This window comes from Salmo salar, chromosome 09, assembly GCF_965601325.2.
Source record: "Salmo salar chromosome 09, fSalSal1, whole genome shotgun sequence".
Classification (NCBI taxonomy): Eukaryota; Metazoa; Chordata; class Actinopteri; order Salmoniformes; family Salmonidae; genus Salmo; species Salmo salar.
In genome coordinates, this window is record NC_138299.1 from 30,120,901 (window position 1) to 30,139,830 (window position 18,930).

The 18,930-nt window shown below is 41.3% G+C and overlaps 1 long non-coding RNA gene across 1 annotated transcript; it reads right to left on the minus strand.

Annotated features, from left to right (window-relative positions):
- Positions 1-2,109: 2,109 nt before the first annotated feature.
- On the minus strand, positions 2,110-11,977 carry LOC145858011 (uncharacterized). The gene is made up of 7 exons (XR_014378739.1): positions 11,783-11,977; positions 11,355-11,448; positions 10,539-10,635; positions 9,452-9,530; positions 9,247-9,341; positions 8,966-9,011; positions 2,110-6,708 (listed from the first exon to the last, which is right to left on the minus strand). It is a non-coding gene; the product is annotated as an uncharacterized LOC145858011 (long non-coding RNA).
- Between the last annotated feature and the right edge of the window lie 6,953 nt (positions 11,978-18,930).

Below are 18,930 nucleotides of genomic sequence, written 5' to 3' on the forward strand. Positions count from 1 at the left end.
GTTTGTATTGTCACAACACTTTTATCTTATCTCTTCTGAGAGTCGGGGATTGTGTGTGTGTGTGTGAACCTGTGGTAAAACCCATTAATCTTGAACAAACTAAGGGAAACTTTGGCCATTAAGAGTAAAGACCGATCCGTGATATAATCCACCCGTCTCTCTTAAGGCTATATCAATTATTGTTGTGCAAAAAGCAGAGTTGTCAGAGCAGATGAAAACTACATCTACGGTACAGATCTGGAAACATTGAAGAGTTAGGACCGAATGGAGAGTCAGGGTGTGATTGGGCCCAGCCGACTCACCTAAGGCACTAACAAATGTGCTAAAAGTCATAAGCGGTCCTTCTGTAGGCTAATGATGTCATTTGCCTGCAGAAAGGCAAAAGGCTGTATTCTCAGTCTTCACAGAATACCATGCTGCTGTATTTGTGAACGTGGGAGAGACCGTTTGATTCTTAAGCCAGGAGAGAAGGCCTCGAATCCAGAATATTTTGTCTGTCCTCCCTCCACGTTTCATTCACATATGGCAGTATGCATCTCACGCAGCCAGCCACACAAGACTAGGATGAACACATTCATAACCACTTTATTTTTATTTTAGAGGATCGAGACAACCAACACCGAAGAACTTTCACAAACATGAGTACATTTGTAATACAATAGAAAAAAAACGACTTGTTAGATCATGATATAAAAATATATACACTACCGGTCAAAACGCTCATGGCATTCTCTCAATCAGCTTCACCTGGAATGCTTTTCCAAAAGTCTAGAGGGAGTTCCCACATCTGCTGAGCCCTTGTTAGCTGCTTTTCCTTCACTCTGCAGTCCAACTCATCCCAAACAGGCTGGAGTTGTGTTGGGTCATTGCCCTTTAGAAAAACAAATGAAAGTCCCATTAAGCGCAAACCAGATGGGATGATGTATCGCTGTAGAATGCTGTGGTAGCCATGCTGGTTAAGTGTGCCTTGAATTCTAAATAAATCACAGACAGTGTCACCAGCAAAGCACCCCAACACCTCCTCCTCCATGCTTTACGGTGGGAAATACATATACGGAGATCATCCGTTCACTCACACTGCGTCTCACAAAGACATGGCAGTTGGAACCAAAATTCTCCAATATGAACTCCACACCAAATGACAAATTTCCACCGGTCTAATGTCCATTGCTCGTATTTCTTGGCCCAAGCAAGTCTCTTCTTATTATTATTGGTGTCCTTTAGTAGTGATTGCTTTGCAGCAATTCGACCATGAAAGCTTGATTCATGCAGTCTCCTCTGAACAGTTGATGTTGAGATGTGTCTGTTACTTGAACTCTGAAGCATTTATTTGGGCTGCAATTTCTGAGGCTGGTAACTAATGACCTTATCCGTTGCAGCAGAGGTAACTCTGTCTTCCATTCATGTGGCGGTCCTCATGAGAGCCAGTTTCATCATAGCACTTGATGGTTTTTGTGACTGCACCTGAATAAATGTTCAAAGTTCTTGAAATGTTCTGTATTGACTGACCTTGTCTTAAAGTAATGATGGACTGTCGTTTCTCTTTGCTTATTTGAGCTGTTCTTGCCATAATATGGACTTGGAGTTTTACCAAATAGGGCTATCTTCTGTATACCCCACTACCTTGTCATAACGCAACTGATTGGCTCAAATGCATTGAGGAAATAAATTCCACAAATTAACTTTTAAGAAGGCACACCTGTTAATTGAAATGCATTCCAGGTGACTACCTCATGGAGCTGGTTGGGAGAACGCCAAGAGTGTGCAAAGCTGTCATCAAGGCAAAGGGTGGCTATTTGAATAATCTCAAATATATTTTGATTTGTTTTAACACTTTTTTGGTTACTACATGATTCCATATGTGTTATTTCATAGTTGTGATGTCTTCACTATTATCCTACAATGTAGAATAATAGTTAAAAATAAAGAAAATCCCTTGAATGAGTAGGTGTTCTTAAACTTGACTGGTAGTGTACTTTCAGGACTCAACATGACTGTTGATGAGCATTCAACAGGTAGGAATGGCTAACAGATGTGTGTGTTCTTCCACTGGAGAAAAAGCTTCATAGTTTTAGGTTCTAAATAAAGAGTAAAAACTCAGACGATTAGTAAAGCTCAAACCAAGTTTATTCCCCCAATGGGTCAGACAGCTGAACAGGCAAAGACATGTTTCCACCACCACAAGTATATATACCCCAATTTGGATGAAGTCTCCTCCTTCCCTATAAACATTACATCTTTATTGCTAGGCAGGAAGTTAAGTGAGGCGGGTAATAAACTGTTCCTTCTCCCTTAATGTGACCTGACCTCGGCCCCCATTCCTCACTAATCCACAGCTCTCCACCTTTATCAGTGACTGCAACCATGTGATCGCCTTTCCTTTACTCTGTACAGTCCAAGCCCGTGGCTCTTATCCAACCTTAATTGACCCCACCATATACATTCCTCCTACAGATAACCATTAACTTATGGTGTACAAGCCAGACTGTGGCACTCCTCATTTCCATAGGATACCTGATTATTAAAAATATTTCAAGTTTAGAAGTCAGAACCCATCAATATAATTAACTTACACTAAACAAAATATAACAAAACCATTTACAGATGAGGATATTCATTTGAGGCAGTTTCCTACAGCAGGCAACAGGACATATGAATTATGTGGATTATAATTAAATGTATGTTTTTGTATGGGTTGATAAAACATTTTGAAAAGGGAAAATTCAAGTCTGCAATTTCAAAGTGGAAATTATCAACTTTAGAAGGCTTTTTATTAAACAAACACACTACAAGTTATAAATTCTCCTGCAACTGGGTGATCAAATTAAGATCCTACATCTGTAAAATAAAAAAAGGATACAAGCACATTATTCCATCAGTCATTACCCCACCTTTTTAACAAAATGAGGCTCAAACTTCTGACAAGAAAACAGGAAACAAGGGGTTCACTTTGTCCAACCTTTATGCAAAAACATCACTTGTTAAGTTTCAGTCAGTAAGAGCAAACAAAAAACCTACTTAAGTGGCACTGCAACACTGCAATAGTCCAAGGAGCTTCAGCAGTTCTGAAGCGGGGACCAGTAGGCATGCAGGTAGGGATAGAATTCCCAGTAGCCAACACACCAAGGTGCATCTTCATAATCTAAAATGGCCTCCTTACATCCTCTCCTTCAGTTGCTGCTGAATGGAGTGAGCTGGTAGGACTATACTACATCACACCTTACCTGAGAGGTTACAGTAGATCAGTGCAGATGAAGAAGAGGGAACCACATTGGACTAATGAGATACAGCCCTTCCCATTTAATTAATGGGGGGGGGGTTCTTACAGGTGACGTATGAAAGTTCAGGGTCCTGCGGTAGTCACTGAGACTTCCTGTTTCGTACCTGCACCCATTCCTTTCTCTATTTCAGGAAGTTCCCAAAGCTCGTGCCCTACTTGCTTTCCTCACTCACTGTAAGGGAAGATGGGTAACCTTAACAGGGGAACTTATGTTTCTCTTTATTTTTACTACAGAATGCCAAGAGTGTGAAAAGCTATCAAAGGCAAAGGGTGGCTGCTTTGAAGAATCTAAAATATATTTTCATTTGTTTAACACTTTCTTGGTCACTATTTGATTCCATGTGTTATTTCATAGTTTGGATATCTTCACTATTATTTTACAATGTAGAAAATTGTCAAAATAAAGAAAAACCCTGAAATGAGTAAGTGTGTCCAAACTTTTGACAGGTACTGTACTTATTCATTTTTGGTACCGGGGTCAGACGGGTCTTGTGAGGCCTGTGGGTGTCCTAGAGAAAAACAACATGTTGCTGAGAGTCTCACCTTTCCACAGCGGGGTGATGTTAGTGAGTAGCCCGAACTGTTCGGATGCTACAGACAGAAGTTAGCAGATCGGCAGTACCGACTTCAGACGTGGGGGTCGTAGAGCGAAACAGAGAACACGTGAGAGTCTCAAGGTCTGACAAACACAGCTGTAGCTCTGCCACCTTTTACTGCGGATGCGGAGGATGTGGTGGATTGAAACCAGATATCTCTATCTTAAACAGGCAGATTTTTATGGGGGCGGGACATCGACTCATGTGGGTTATGTCTTGCCCCCGTGGAAATCTAATTAGCATAAAAAAATCCCTCTACAAATCCGTTAATTTAGGGGCTCCCGAGTGGCGCAGTGGTCTACACTGCATCTCAGTACAAGAGGCGTCACCTGGTTCGAATCCAGGCTGCATCACATCCGGCCGTGATAGGGAGTCCCATAGGGCTGCGCACAATTGGCCCAGCGTCGTCTGGCTTTGGCTGGGGTAGGCTGTCATTGTAAATAAGAATTTGTTCTTAACTGACTTGCCTAGTTAAAGGTTAAATAAAAAATAAAAAGATTAAGCTGGAGACAAGTTTTTGCATTGGATGCTTCTCAATCCACCGCATCCACCAAAGTAGCACTTCTGCATTTGCGGTCTGGTTTGGAATCATACAACACTGTTCAGTCCAGAACATTGAGAGATATACTGTATTATTAAATAATAATCCAGAGAGAATTATCTTCGGTCATCGTCAAAGCCGTGTATATTCACCCTCAAGTGGATACCATGACGGCTCTCAAGGAACTACACTGGACTTTGTGCAGCCAGGAAACCACATATCCTGAGGCTGCATTTATTGCAGCTGATGACTTTAACAAAGCAAATCTGAGGAAAACACTACCAAAGTTCTATCAACACATTGGCCTGTAGTACTCGTGCTTCAAAAACTCTCAACCATTGTTACTCTCCCTTAACGATGGCTACAAGGCCTTCCCCCGCCCTCCTTTCGGCAAATCAGATCACGACTCCATTCTGCTCCTCCCTTCCTATACGCAGAAACTCAAATCAAATCAAAGTTTATTTGTCACGTGTGCCGAATACAACAGGTGTAGACCTTACAGTGAAATGCTAACTTACAGGCTCTAACCAATAGTGCAAAAAAAGGTATTAGGTGAACAATAGGTAAGTAAAGAAATAAAAACAACAGTAAAAAGACAGTGAAAAATAACAGTAGCAAGGCTATATACAGTAGCGAGGCTACATACAAATCCGCCAGTTTAACCTAGATACAGTGTCTCAATCCACCGGATTCACCAATGTTGCACTTCCACATCTGTGGTGAAAGGTGGCAGAGCTAGAGCGGTGTTTGTCAGACCACGAGACATCCTAAAAATCAGTCTTCTCACAAAAACGTCTGTTCCGTCCGAACTATTACGACAGCTCCATGGAATGGGGAGACTCACGAACATGATAGTCATCGCCGTTCTGCTATACGACCCCAACAAGTGTCACGGAACTCGTCTGAAGGTAACCGGTACCAGTTAAAAAAATTAAATAAAACGGAAGTATGACGTAGTTTTGTACCTACCCCAAAAAAGTGGTTAAATGTGTGTAAAATAAATATATGTATTTCCTGAGCTTTCTTATAGTGCATCTCTTAGCTATAGGACAAACACTTCAAAACCTTGTTTCTTGTGATTTATTTTTTGACTGTCTTTTTTGCCATTTATGAATGTGCTATTCAAAGCGTTTCTCTGGGCTATAGTATTAAAGGCAAAATTCAATACTCTTATAAAATAATAATATATATATTTTTTTATACCTAAAAGGTGTCCTATAATTCAAATAGCTAAATGATCCATAGTATAAACCATCTTAAAAACGTATAATTTTGCACGACTTCAAAATTTAATTTCAATTAATGGAATGATGAGGATGAAGGTGATTAAATTTAGAACAATAGTGTAAGAATTGATATGCCTCTGTCCAGCACGCGCACACCCTGAAAAATACACTTATTTTTTTTGTATTTTAGTATTACATACTAAAACTGTTGTTACACTAAGGTTTTTATTCTAAGAGAAACTAAAATGTTCAATTATATTCCATGATATTCTTCAAATATATGTGTTGACACAGTGCTACAGACGTGGGAATATAAGCAAGTGAGGTCTGCTAAATAATCAAGTTGATGGCGTAGTCATTTTTCCTCGCTCACTTTAGATTATTTGAAAACGAAATAATCTCCAAAATATAGTTATTTTTTAAACAAAGCAATTATTATTATTAATTAATTTAGAATGATATAAAAGTCCCTTAGATATTCTCACAGATATCTTATTAACCCTGTTTTTCACCAGCGTAGCAGGCTGGGAATTCTGCAAACAACGTTTCTAGGATGGGCTATTAGCAGGACAATATAAAGACAATATATACAGTAAAATTCTCTAGTACATCCAATATTGAAGGCTATCAAATGCTTCTCAAAGATGCACTCTGGTGGTCAAACTAGCACATGGTAACAATGGCTGACAATTAGAATTCTGTGGCAGCCCGCAAGGTGTGCTGCAGTATGACACAACTTTTACAGGAAGAACCACTGTAAGTGGCAGGGACTCCAGACAATCCAGGATTACAAAGGGAACCAGCCACGTCGCGGACACCGACGCCGTACTCTCAGACAAGCTAAACACCTTCTTCGCCCGCTTTGAGGATAACACAGTGCCACAGACGTGGGTCGCTCCCGAGGACTGTGAGCTCTTGTTCTTCGTGGTCGACGTAAGACATTTAAGCGCGTTAACCCTCGCAAGGCTGCCGGGCCCAGACGGCATCCCGCATTTACGGACATATTCAATCTCTCCCTATCCCAGTCTGCTGTCCCCACTTGCGTCAAGATGTCCACCATTGTTCCTGTACCCAAGAAAGCAAAGGTAACATCTAAATTACTATTGCACCGTAGCACTCACTTCTGTCATCGTGAAGTGCTTTGAGAGACTAGGTAAGGAGTGTTTCCTACCTTTCTTAAAAACTACAAAGAGTCACTCATTGGCCCCATTACTAAGGTCACCAACACATCTATTGGTCTGGGGGTGTTTCCAAGGGTATGGAAGTCAGCCATAATAACGGCCATCTTTAAATCGGGCGACCCTGCTGATGTGAGTAACTACAGGCCCATTAGTATACTACCTGTAGTGTCGAAGGTTGTTGAAAAGTGTGTAGCAGAACAACTGATTTCCCACCTCAACAACAGCCCCTTCACATTACACTCCATGCAGTTTGGCTTCAGAGCGAAACACTCCACAGAAACGGCCAACTGCTTTCTTCTGGAAAATGTGAAGTCCAAGATGGACAAAGGGGGCGTTGTTGGGGCTGTGTTTCTGGACCTAAGGAAGGCTTTCGATACTGTTAACCATGAGATTCTCATCACAAAATTGTCCAAGTTCAACTTTTCCCCCGATGCCTTGAGATGGATGAAATCATACCTTGAAGGCAGAACTCAGTGTGTCAGAGTGAGCAATGAGCTGTCGCCCACTCTTAGCTATGATGTGGGCGTGCCCCAAGGGTCAATACTGGGGCCCCTCCTGTTCAGCCTGTACATTAATGATCTGCCTTCCGTCTGCACTGGGTCTGAAGTTCAAATGTATGCAGATGATACAGTGATATATGTGCATGCAAAGAGCAAACAACAAGCTGCACAAGAACTCACTACTGTAATGGTCCAGGTTACAAAGTGGCTCAGTGACTCGTGTTTGCATGTTCTTCACAAAGAGGGCAACAGATGCTACTGAGCCAGATGTCTATGTGTCAGGGGAGAAGCTCCAGGTGGTATCTGATTTTAAGTACCTTGGAATCATACTTGATTCCAACCTCTCTTTTAAAAAGCATGTGAAAAAGGTAATTCAAATAACCAAATTCAACCTAGCTAATTTCCGATATATACGAAATTGTTTGACCACAGAGGTAGCAAAACTGTATTTCAAATCGATGATACTCCCCCCACTTAACATACTGCTTGACTAGTTGGACCCAAGCTTGCTATACAACATTAAAACCTATTCAGTCTGTCTACAAACAGGCTCTCAAAGTGCTCGATAGAAAGCCCAATAGCCATCATCACTGTTACATCCTCAGAAAGCATGAGCTCCTGAGTTGGGAAAATCTTGTGCAATACACCGACGCATGTCTTGTATTCAAGATCCTAAATGGCCTAGCTCCCCCTCCACTCAGTATTTTTGTAAAACAGAAAACCCAAACATATGGCAGCAGATCCACAAGGTCTGCCATGAGAGGTGACTGTATAGTTCCCTTAAGGAAAAGCACCTTTAGTAAATCTGCTTTCTCTGTGAGAGCTTTCCATGTCTGGAATACACTGCCATCAGACACACATAACTGCACCACATATCACACTTTCACAAAATGCATGAAGACATGGCTAAAGGCCAATCAGACTTGTGAACATAATCCCTAGCTGTGTATTGCCGCTTTCCATGTTGTCTGTTGTCTGTAGCTTGTGAGGTGTGGAAACACTTTGTTGGTTTTATGGATTTTGTCTTGTTGCTTTTTGTTCTATGTTGCTCTGTCGTGCTCACGCTGCCTAGGCCGCGGCTGTCTTGCTTGTCCTATGTTACTCTGCGTGTGCTCACTGTTCAATGATTGTCTATATTGTAATTGTTTTTAATAACCTGCCCAGGGACTGCGGTTGAAAATTAGCCGGCTGGCTAAAACCGGCACTTTTACTGAAACGTTGATTAATGTGCACTGTCCCTGTAAAAATAAAATAAACTCAAACTATTGCTGTACATATACTATTCTATCCTACGTATTCTTCAGACATACTAAATATTCTATCCACAATGTCTATACATCCCATCACACATACATACATATTTTTATACTCCAGATTCCAACATTGCTCATCCTAATATTTCTCAATTCCATTCTTTTAGATTTGTGTATTGTTCGATATTACTGCAGTGTTGGAGCTAGGAACACAAGCATTTCGCTACACCCGCAATAACATCTGCTAAATATGTGTATGCGACCAATAAAATTTGATGTGAAATGGAAAACATGCATTTCCTTTGATCACTTAAACACTTCAGAGTGCCCTCAGTGCAGACCTACAGATGAAAGTGTGATTGTTGAAAGTGTTGCAGCCAATCCATACCTTGTTCATGACGACAATCAAGGGCAGCTTCATCTTGTACAGAATTCTGCAGTAAAAAAAAACAACAGTCAGAGTGAATAAGCAAATCAACACCCTACACAGGACCTTAAAATTCCACAAAACTTTGGGATTTGATTGAATTGAAACCCTAGTCTTCACATGTATGATATAACCACAGATGGCTATAGTAGCTATTGAAAAGCCTGCATAGATAATGCATAGGTAATGTCCCCACAGTTTTGCAGTATCAAAAATCTAAAATGGCCCCTAGTGTGTCATACCTGCAGGCGTAGAGCATGTTAGACATGAAGTTGACGGGGTTGACGCTACGAGACGTATCCATCATGTACACCAGCACACAAGGGAAGGAAGAGGCCTGAGAACACATTAACACAGACACCAAACATATCACAACACTGATAACACTTTTGTAGAACCTAGTCATATGATTACATGTTTTTAACAATACACATTACTACTACACACCAGAGTTTCAGTGATGATGCTTCCGGACTCTGAGCAGGTAAACACTTCTATTTGTCCAGGAGTGTCAATCAACACATATCTGCAGACAAAGGTCAAAGGTTTGGACAGGTAGGTACTGGGGCTGGGCGATATATCGAATTAATTTGATTAATTCAAATGTATCTTTTTGCGCAATATCCAAATCAAATAATTGTATTGGTCGCATACACATATTTAGCAGATGTTTTTGCAGGTGTAGCGAAATGCTTGTGTTTCTAGCTCCAACAGTGCAGTAACATCTAACAATACACACAAATCTAAAAAGTAAAGCAGTTCAAACAGTTGGAGACGGACATAAGGGTGTGTTCATAATAATTCAACTGTTCTGCCTTGTTAGCTAGCAAATAGATCCAAGTTTGCTAAACTTGAATATAAAGATTAGCTGACTACTCACTAGCACATGGGCTTATGAGATTGTTTATGAGACTTGTGTTAATTTTATATAATGCCTGCTACAAGAAGTTAAGGTGCATTATACATGGTTCTGGTTAAAATTGAACAAAAAGGGCATTTTCATTGACAACAAACCAGATCAATGAGTATAGCAAAAAGCAGGATCAACTATTTTGATAAAATAATTAAATTATTAGTGTGTCTTATGGTTGTGGAAAACTTCAGTATAATTTCACAAGCCCAATATTCATTCGATTATTGCTGACTGTTTGAAATGCAGTGTATTTTACATTTGACTGTACAACAATGCTTATTTAGAGAAAACATAAACAAATAGAGATGATTTTTAGGCCATATCACCCAGCCCTAGTAGGGAAACACCAGAACAGTACAATGCTGTACTAAGTACTATAATTCTTCTATGGTTACCAGGAGGTCATCAGCTGACTTTCAGATAAAAGAATATATATAGTTACTCATGATTGTACTGTTTCTTCCCAATGAATTTCATGGCCTAAGGTGGCAAAACATGGCGATTTTGATTTATGCAGCCCAAATTGGACAAGTAATAACAATGGTGACATCTATTGGACAGTCAATGTATCAAATAAATACACATCCTATTCTGTTGTGAGCAGAAACTGAGTTAGCCTACCTGATCAAATCTTGTAGCGAAGAGATTCAATGACGTGACGATTCATCCAGGCCATATTGCTTCATGACTTCTTTGTAATTCACTGTGTCACAGATATCTACGAGGGGACAAGGAGGAGCTTTCTGTAACTTATTAGCTACGGTAGCTAATAATAGAATAAGGCAGTGGGTAGACCAACATAATTATAATGATTGAATTCTATGAACAGAACATCCAGGAAACATTCAACTAATGATTAGCATTATCGACATGATGCCAGTGCCACACATTATGCAGGGTAGGTGCTTTTAGCAACGCGGGTATATTTACATATACTACCATTGCTTAAAATTGTATTGGGGGGCAAAAAAACAGTCCGTGAGAAGCCAGAGGTTAAATACAATTCCATTTCAACTTACTCTGCCTGTGGGCAGGACTGTTGGTCATTATGGCAGGGGAAATTAAGAATCATATTATTTTCAGACTTTCCAAGCGTGGGTCTGTTGTAGACCCACTTCCACTCTGCTTAACTCATGTCAAAATAAAAGTCCCAAACAATTTATTCCCTTTTTGTCCGCATATGGCGCACGTGCAGGACTTTTATTTTGACATGAGGTAAGCAGAGACGTTCGGAAAGTCTGTTTAATAATATGCTCCTTAGATATTTTGTCCCTGTCATGAACAACCATCCTACCATCCTAAGTTGAAGTGTAATTGTATTTAACTTATGACTTCCCACAGGCTGTTTTAGTGCAACTAACACTAGTGTAGTTATTTTAATATTCGGCATTGTTAAAAGCATCTATATGCATGGTGGTGGGCATGATGATTTCTTACCGATGTTGGCTGGGAAAGGGACTTCGTGCACGGCAGGGTCTAGGTTGATAACATATGGAAGAGACTTCTTGGTGTGAAGATGAGCAGTGAGTCACTGAGAAGAAACATTAACAAAGTCAGAGCTAGCATAGCTAGCTAAGTAACGTTAGCATAGCTAGCTACCAGATGGCCGTTACCAATGTGATTTTTGGGGGCACTGAGCAAATTTAAGGTCTTGTGAGCGGAAACTTGAACGTTGTGAGAATTGTGTGCAAGTACTCATGCGTGTTTACAGTGAACACTGAGGCTGTACCCTTACAGTTTTAGACAGTAGCCAATACTATTGTGGCTATTTGAGCATAATGTAGACCTACCAATGGAACTTATTTGCATATTCAAGCCCGTCTCAAAATACAACACTGCCCCTTTAATTACGACAAGCGTTTTACCTGATTTGCTTTTCAAAGACAACTTGAAATGTAGCCTACACGTTTTGTGCTCTTGTAGGAAGCAGTAAATCCTCATTTCTGACCTCTACTTATATATAACTGGGCTAATAACTCGCTAACTAGCAAAGAATATCAACAAAAGTCCACACGCGCGACTCTGATCTGAAAAGCGCATTCATTTGCGGGTGATTGACAGACCGCTCCTGGGCTACCCGCCAATAGAAATCTGCTCCCTTGCGCTCTGACTCTGCCTACAACAAAATCAGACTCAATCTTGCAAAGTTATATTTGTTTTCGTTGCATTGAAAAGAGGCTGATATAATGTTGATACGATTACGGAAAAAACACACACACACATACATACATACATACATACATACATACATACATACATACACTGCTCAAAAAAATAAAGGGAACACTAAAATAACACATCCTAGATCTGAATGAAAGAAATAATCTTATTAAATACGTTTACATCTGGCTTTACTCACCTCATGTGTATATACTGTTTTCTATACTATTCTACGGTATGTCATTCACTTAATAATGCTTACATAACTTGCATTACACATCTCATATGTATATACTGTTTTTCTATACTATTCTACTGTATCTTAGTTCGTTCCGCTCTAACATCGCTCGTCTGTATGTATATAGTCTTAATTCATTCCTCCTTAGATTTGTGTGTATTGGGTATATGTTGTGTAATTTGTTAGATATTACTTGTTAGATATTACTACACTATCGGAGCCAGAAGCACAAGCATTTCGCTACACCCGCAATAACATCTGCTAATCACGTGTATGTGACCAATAAGATTTGACTTGAAGTGAGCACAGCACAGCTGAAAATGTCTTGAATGCTGCTACATAAATTATGTAATATGCCAGGAAGATATGTATACTGTGGCTAAGAAAGTAATACTGTTGGTAGCCCATGTGCCTCACCTTAATATTTTGGTCCCTTTCTCTCTCATAACTTAGCCTACTGACTTGGTGGTGCATATGTAGCCTATAGCCTGTTTCAGACAAATGTCATAATCGGATATTGTAAGAGCTTTCATTGTCTGCTTATAATCCCCCTTTATTTATCCTACGGTTCTGACTTGGTGTACATGGAGAATACTGTAAAAATGGCCCATGTTCTCAATTCTGTCGCTGTACATTTGAAAGGTGCTGAACGAATAGTTACATTGACTAAGTCCGTCTTAGCTCGCTCATTAATGTCTTAATTGAAATTACGGATTGCCACTTACCCGCTCATTATTCCCTTATGACATAGTTTGTACATCTCAATTATCAGTTTCAGCAAGTCAGCCATATTATCTATGTTTTTAAAAAAGGCAGTAAAGGAGGCTGAATGAACTGATAGCCAGGTGTAGCGGTGGTAAGGATTCACTCCATGGTGCTGAAAAGAAAGTTCTATTGTTGGGACAGCTTTATGTAAGCCCTAACAGTTTATGGGCACCTTTCGTCACCGTTTTAGTGCAATTAATGTATTGTTTAGTGTTGTGTTGTGTATATGTCTATATTTAAAAAAAGATTACTTGAACATGTGTAAAAGCCTTTAATTAGCCACGTCATGCCATTAAGTGTTCTCTGGTCTGATGTGCTGTGTACCTGTCTGTCACTCCAAATTTGTTTGGGGGAAGTTTGCCCCACCAAGATTTACATGCTAAAATCACCACTGACCGGGATACAAGCTTTTGTGAGTTATTGAAAATGGGATATGATGTTTATATCAGTCAACTCAAAAACAGAATGCTTGTGTAGCCCTGAATAATTAAGGGATATTGTTGCATGTAAACATTATAAGTGTTGCTAGCTATCTGAGTTGCATTCAGTTCGCTTTAACGTTTGCTATGTTAAGGAACGTTTGTACTGAATAACACATTTCCCCAATACATCCTTTTTCGTTCTTGAACAGGGATGTGTTCAGTACGTTTTTACCTTCTGGAATGTTAAATTGAACAACCAGTTGAAAAACGGGTGGATTGAGGACTGCTGTCAATATGGCCACTGCCCTTTAAATGCATCACTCATTGCTTCAAGCCACACCTTGCCACTCCCACCAAATGGGAGAAAACGTACCTCAAAGTCTGTTCAAGAATGTACAAGAATGTTTTGGGAAAAGGTGTTGTTCAGAACAAACGGTTATGCAACGTAGCAAAAGTTCATGCGAACTGAACGCACCTCATATATTTGAGGTACGTTTGCTCCTATTTAGTGGGTGTGATGAGGTGTGGCTTGAAGCAATGAGGGCAGTGGCCATTAGGGTTGAATATTTTCCCTGTATTTTACAAATGTTCCATCCCCAGAATAAATCACTTTTCTCCCGGATAACCGATATAGATCGTGACAAGAATATACAAAACATAATAACATAGGTTGGAGAAGGTTTGAGCAGAGGGAAGAGATGATAGGATGGAAGAGGAGAGAGTAGCGGGAGAGAGAGAGCGAAGGTTGCGACGGCGCAATACCATCCGAGTAGGGGCAGAGTGAGACGTGTTGGAGGAGAGCGAGAGGGAAAAGGATACAAGGTAGTGGTCGGAGACTTGGAGGGGAGTTGCAATGAGATTAGTGGAAGAACAGCATCTAGTAAAGATGAGGTCAAGCGTATTGCCTGCCTTGTGAGTAGGGGGGGAAGGTGAGAGGGTGAGGTCAAAAGAGGAGAGGAGTGGAAAGAAGGAGGCAGAGAGGAATGAGTCAAAGGTAGACGTGGGGAGGTTAAAGTCACCCAGAACTGTGAGAGGTGAGCCATCCTCAGGAAAGGAACTTATCAAGGCGTCAAGCTCATTGATGAACTCTCCAAGGGAACCTGGAGGGCGATAAATGATAAGGATGTTAAGCTTGAAAGGGCTGGTAACTGTGACAGCATGGAATTCAAAGGAGGCGATAGACAGATGGGTCAGGGGAGAAAGAGAGTAAGTCCACTTGGGAGAGATGAGGATTCCAGTGCCACCACCCCGCTGGCCAGATGCTCTCGGGGTATGCGAGAACACGTGGGCAGACGAGGGGAGAGCAGTAGGAGTAGCAGTGTTATCTGTGGTAATCCATGTTTTCGTCAGCGCCAAGAAGTCGAGGGACTGGAGGGTAGCATAGGCTGAGATGAACTCTGCCTTGTTGGCCGCAGACCGGCAGTTCCAGAGGCTGCCGGAGACCTGGAACTCCACGTGGGTCGTGCGCGCTGGGACCACCTGGCTGTGCCGGGTGGAGATTATAACAGAACATGGCCAAGATGTTCAAATGTTCATAGATGACAAGCAGGGTCAGATATAATAATCACAGTGGTTGTAGAGGGTGCAACAGATCAGCACCTCAGGAGTAAATGTCAGTTGGCTTTTCATAGCCGATCATTCAGAGTGTCTCTACCACACCTGCTGTCTCTAGAGTTTAAAAACATATAGATTCAATGGTTATAAAGATGGGGAGAGGTCTGGCCGTAATAAAGAGATGCTCTGTTTTTTTGACACCACACTCCAAAAAGCAAGTTCTGCAGGCTCTAGTTTTGTCTAATCTTGATATTGTTCAGTCGTGTAGTCCAGTGCTGCAAGGAAAGACTTAGTTAAGCTGCAGCTAGCCCAGAACAGAGCTGCACGTTTTTTTCTTAATTGTAATCAGAAGGCTGATAAAAATACTATGCATGCCAGTCTCTTTTGGCTAAGAGTTGAGGAGAGACTGACTGAATCACCTTCTTTTTGTAAGAAACATTGTGTTGAAAATCTGAAATTGTTTGCATAGTCAATTTACACACAGCTCTGACACACACACTTATCCCACCAGACATGTCACCAGGGGTCTTTTCATAGTCCCCAAATCCCGAACAAATTCAATAAAGCGTACAGTATTATATAGAGCCCTAATTGCGTGGAACTTCCTTCCATCTCATATTGCTCAAATAAAAAGCAAACCTGGTTTCAAAAAACAGATAAAGCAACACCTCGTGGCACAACCCCTCTCCCCTATTTGACCTAGATAGTTTGTGTGTATGCATTGATATGTAGGCTACGTTTGCCTTTTTAAAGCATGTATGTAGTTCTGTCTTCGAGCTGTTCTTGTTTATTGATGTTCTGTATTATGTCATTCTGTTTCATGTTTTGTGTGGACCCCAGGAAGAGTAGCTGCTGCTTTTGCAACAGCTAATGGGGATCCTAATAAAATACCAAAACACCTGGCATCTTTCATTATGCGCACCTGCACGTCCTCCATTACCTCACTTATTACCTCCCCTATATCTGGCACTCCCTTAGGTTCCTTCCCCAGTCAGTATTGTTCCTGTGTTTACGCAAAGACACTACTGTTATATTGTCTTGTTCCATGTTTGTTGTTTTATTAAACGTTTCACCTGCACCTGCCTCTCGACTCTCAGCATCTCTGTTACATTTAAGTCATTTAGCAGACGCTCTTATCCAGAGCGACTTACAAATTGGTGCATTCACCTTATAATATCCAGTGGAACAACCACTTTACAATAGTGCATCTAAATCTTTTAAGGGGGGGTTAGAAGGATTACTTTATCCTATCCCAGGTATTCCTTAAAGAGGTGGGGTTTCAGGTGTCTCCGGAAGGTGGTGATTGACTCCGCTGTCCTGGCGTCGTGAGGGAGCTTGTTCCACCATTGGGGTGCCAGAGCAGTGAACAGTTTTGACTGGGCTGAGCGGGAACTGTGCTTCCTCAGAGGTAGGGAGGCGAGCAGGCCAGAGGTGGATGTGTCAGGCAGAGTGGCAGTGTCAGGCAGAGTGATTCCAAACTAGGGATTAGTGACCTCTAGTCTGTATGTGTGTGTCAGGGGAGAATGACTGCCCCCTCTCATCGAAGCCACGGAGGTTCACCGCCAACCGGGTACTGCAGGCATTGTTAGCAAAAAACAGGATCCCCAATTACAGTGAATGGGAAAATGGCAATATTCGTGGTCAATCTTCATGTAAATAAACAATTATTTGCTTTTAATACACCAGATATGTCCTTTTAAAATTGCACACAGAAGAATTTATGAGGATAAGTAAACAAGAAAATGCTCATCCAGAAGCTGCGCTCCTAGTGGCCCAGGGGCTTTAATGCAGGTAAACTTAAATCTGTTTTACCTCATTTCCACCAGCATGTCAAATGTGCAACCAGAGAAGAAAAAAAACTCTAGACCACCTTTACTCCACAAACAGAGATGCATACAAAGCTCTCCCTCGCTCTTCATTTCGCAACTCTGACCATAATTCTATCCTCTTGATTCTTGCTTACAAGCAAAACCTAAAGCAGGAAGTACCAGTGACTCGCTCAATACAGAAGTGTTCCGATGATGTGGAATGCTACGCTACAGGACTGTTTTGCTAGCACAGACTGGAATATGTTCCGAGATTCATCATATGGCATTGAGGAGTATACCACCTCAGTCACCGGCTTTATCAATAAGTGCATCGACGACATCGTCCCCACAGTGACGGTACGTATATATCCCAACCAGAAGCCATGGATTGCAGGCAACATCCACACAAGCTAAAGGCTAGAGCTGCCACTTTCAAGGAGTGGGACACTAATCCGAACGCTTATAAGAAATCCCGCTATGCACTCAGACGAACCATTAAACAGGCAAAGCGTCAATACAGGACTAAGATTGAATCCTACTACACCAGCTTTGATGCTCGTCGGATGTGGCAGGGCTTGCAAACTGTTAAGGACTACAAAGGGAAACCCAGCCGCGAGCTGCCCAGTGACGTGAGACTACTAGACGAGCTAAATGCCTTTTATGCTCGCTTCGAGGCAAGCAACACTGAAGCATGCATGAAAGCACCAGCTGTTCCAGATGACTGTGTTATCACGCTCTCTGTAGCCGATTTGAGCAAGACCTTTTAACAGGTCAACATTCACAAGGCTGCGGAGCCAGACAGATTATCAGGACGTGTACTCAGAGCATGCACGGACCAATTTTTTTTACCCAAGTGAACATGGCCAAAGCCGTGACTTAAACAGGAACCAACTTTGCCTCAATTCTAAAGCTACATGGGATACAAATGAAAGGGATATTTGAGACCTCTCTCTATTAAAGAGATACTTTGGGATTTTGGCAATTAAGCCATTTATCTACTTCCCCAGAGTCAGATGAACTTGTGGATACCAATTAAAATGGATTAAATCGATTTTTCTTCTCACCCATCTACACACAACACCCCATAATGACAAAGCGACTACGTTTTTAGAGTTCTTCGCAAATGTATTGAAAATGAAATACAGTGTTACTTATTCTGTTAGAACTTTTGTGCCGAATCCACTGTGCTGTTTCAGGTGCAACATTTATGGTCATGGTCACAGCAGTTTGTAGGAGGGAGATTCCAAGATGTGAGAAGTGTGCAGAAGGGCATGGGATAGAGGATTGTGTTGTTTTGGGGGATAAAGTTGTGTGTGTTAACTGTAGGGGTGCCCATGTTGCCGGGGATCGGGTGTGTCCGATGCAAGAGAGGCAGGTTGAGGTGTCTAGAGTCAGAGTAGTGCAGTAGGTGTCGTATATTGAAGAAGTGAAGAAAGAGGAGGGTTCCTGAGAGGATCCCTGTGAGTAGTAGATCTGTGCCAGCACAGGAGTGATCTATGGTTCAGTAAGGTTGGCTTCTTTGCGTTCACAGCTATGGTGATCAGCTGTACTACAGAAACAGAAAATATATGTTGTGGTGGCAGCTGCAGAGAGGTATTTGGGTATACAAGATTTGACTTCAGAAGAATTACAGGGTGTGTTGAGTGGTGGTGTCCCATCCTCCCAATCTGTTGGTGTGGTGGTTAGTTGGAAGGGTGTTTTTTGTGTATTTTATTTTGTGTTTTTGTTTAGTTTTTCCTTTTCCCATTTTGTATCACAAAGTATAATGGATTTATATTATAGTCCAGTTGGGGGCAGTAATGCAACATATCAAATGCCAACCGCAGTTAAACTCCGAAGAAGAAGAAGCTACTTATCACTATTGGCTATTAGTCAGTAGTGATGTGTCTAGGCCTTCCAGAAGCCTAATAAACTGCATGGTTTCCCTAGTCGTAGTGGGAGGACCACACACCACATAATCGCGTCACTCCAAGTTTGCTTCGATATGATGATTATTATATCAGTATTTGCACATAAAGGTGTTTCCACCTCCATTTCTCACATAATATATTTTAAAGATACAAATG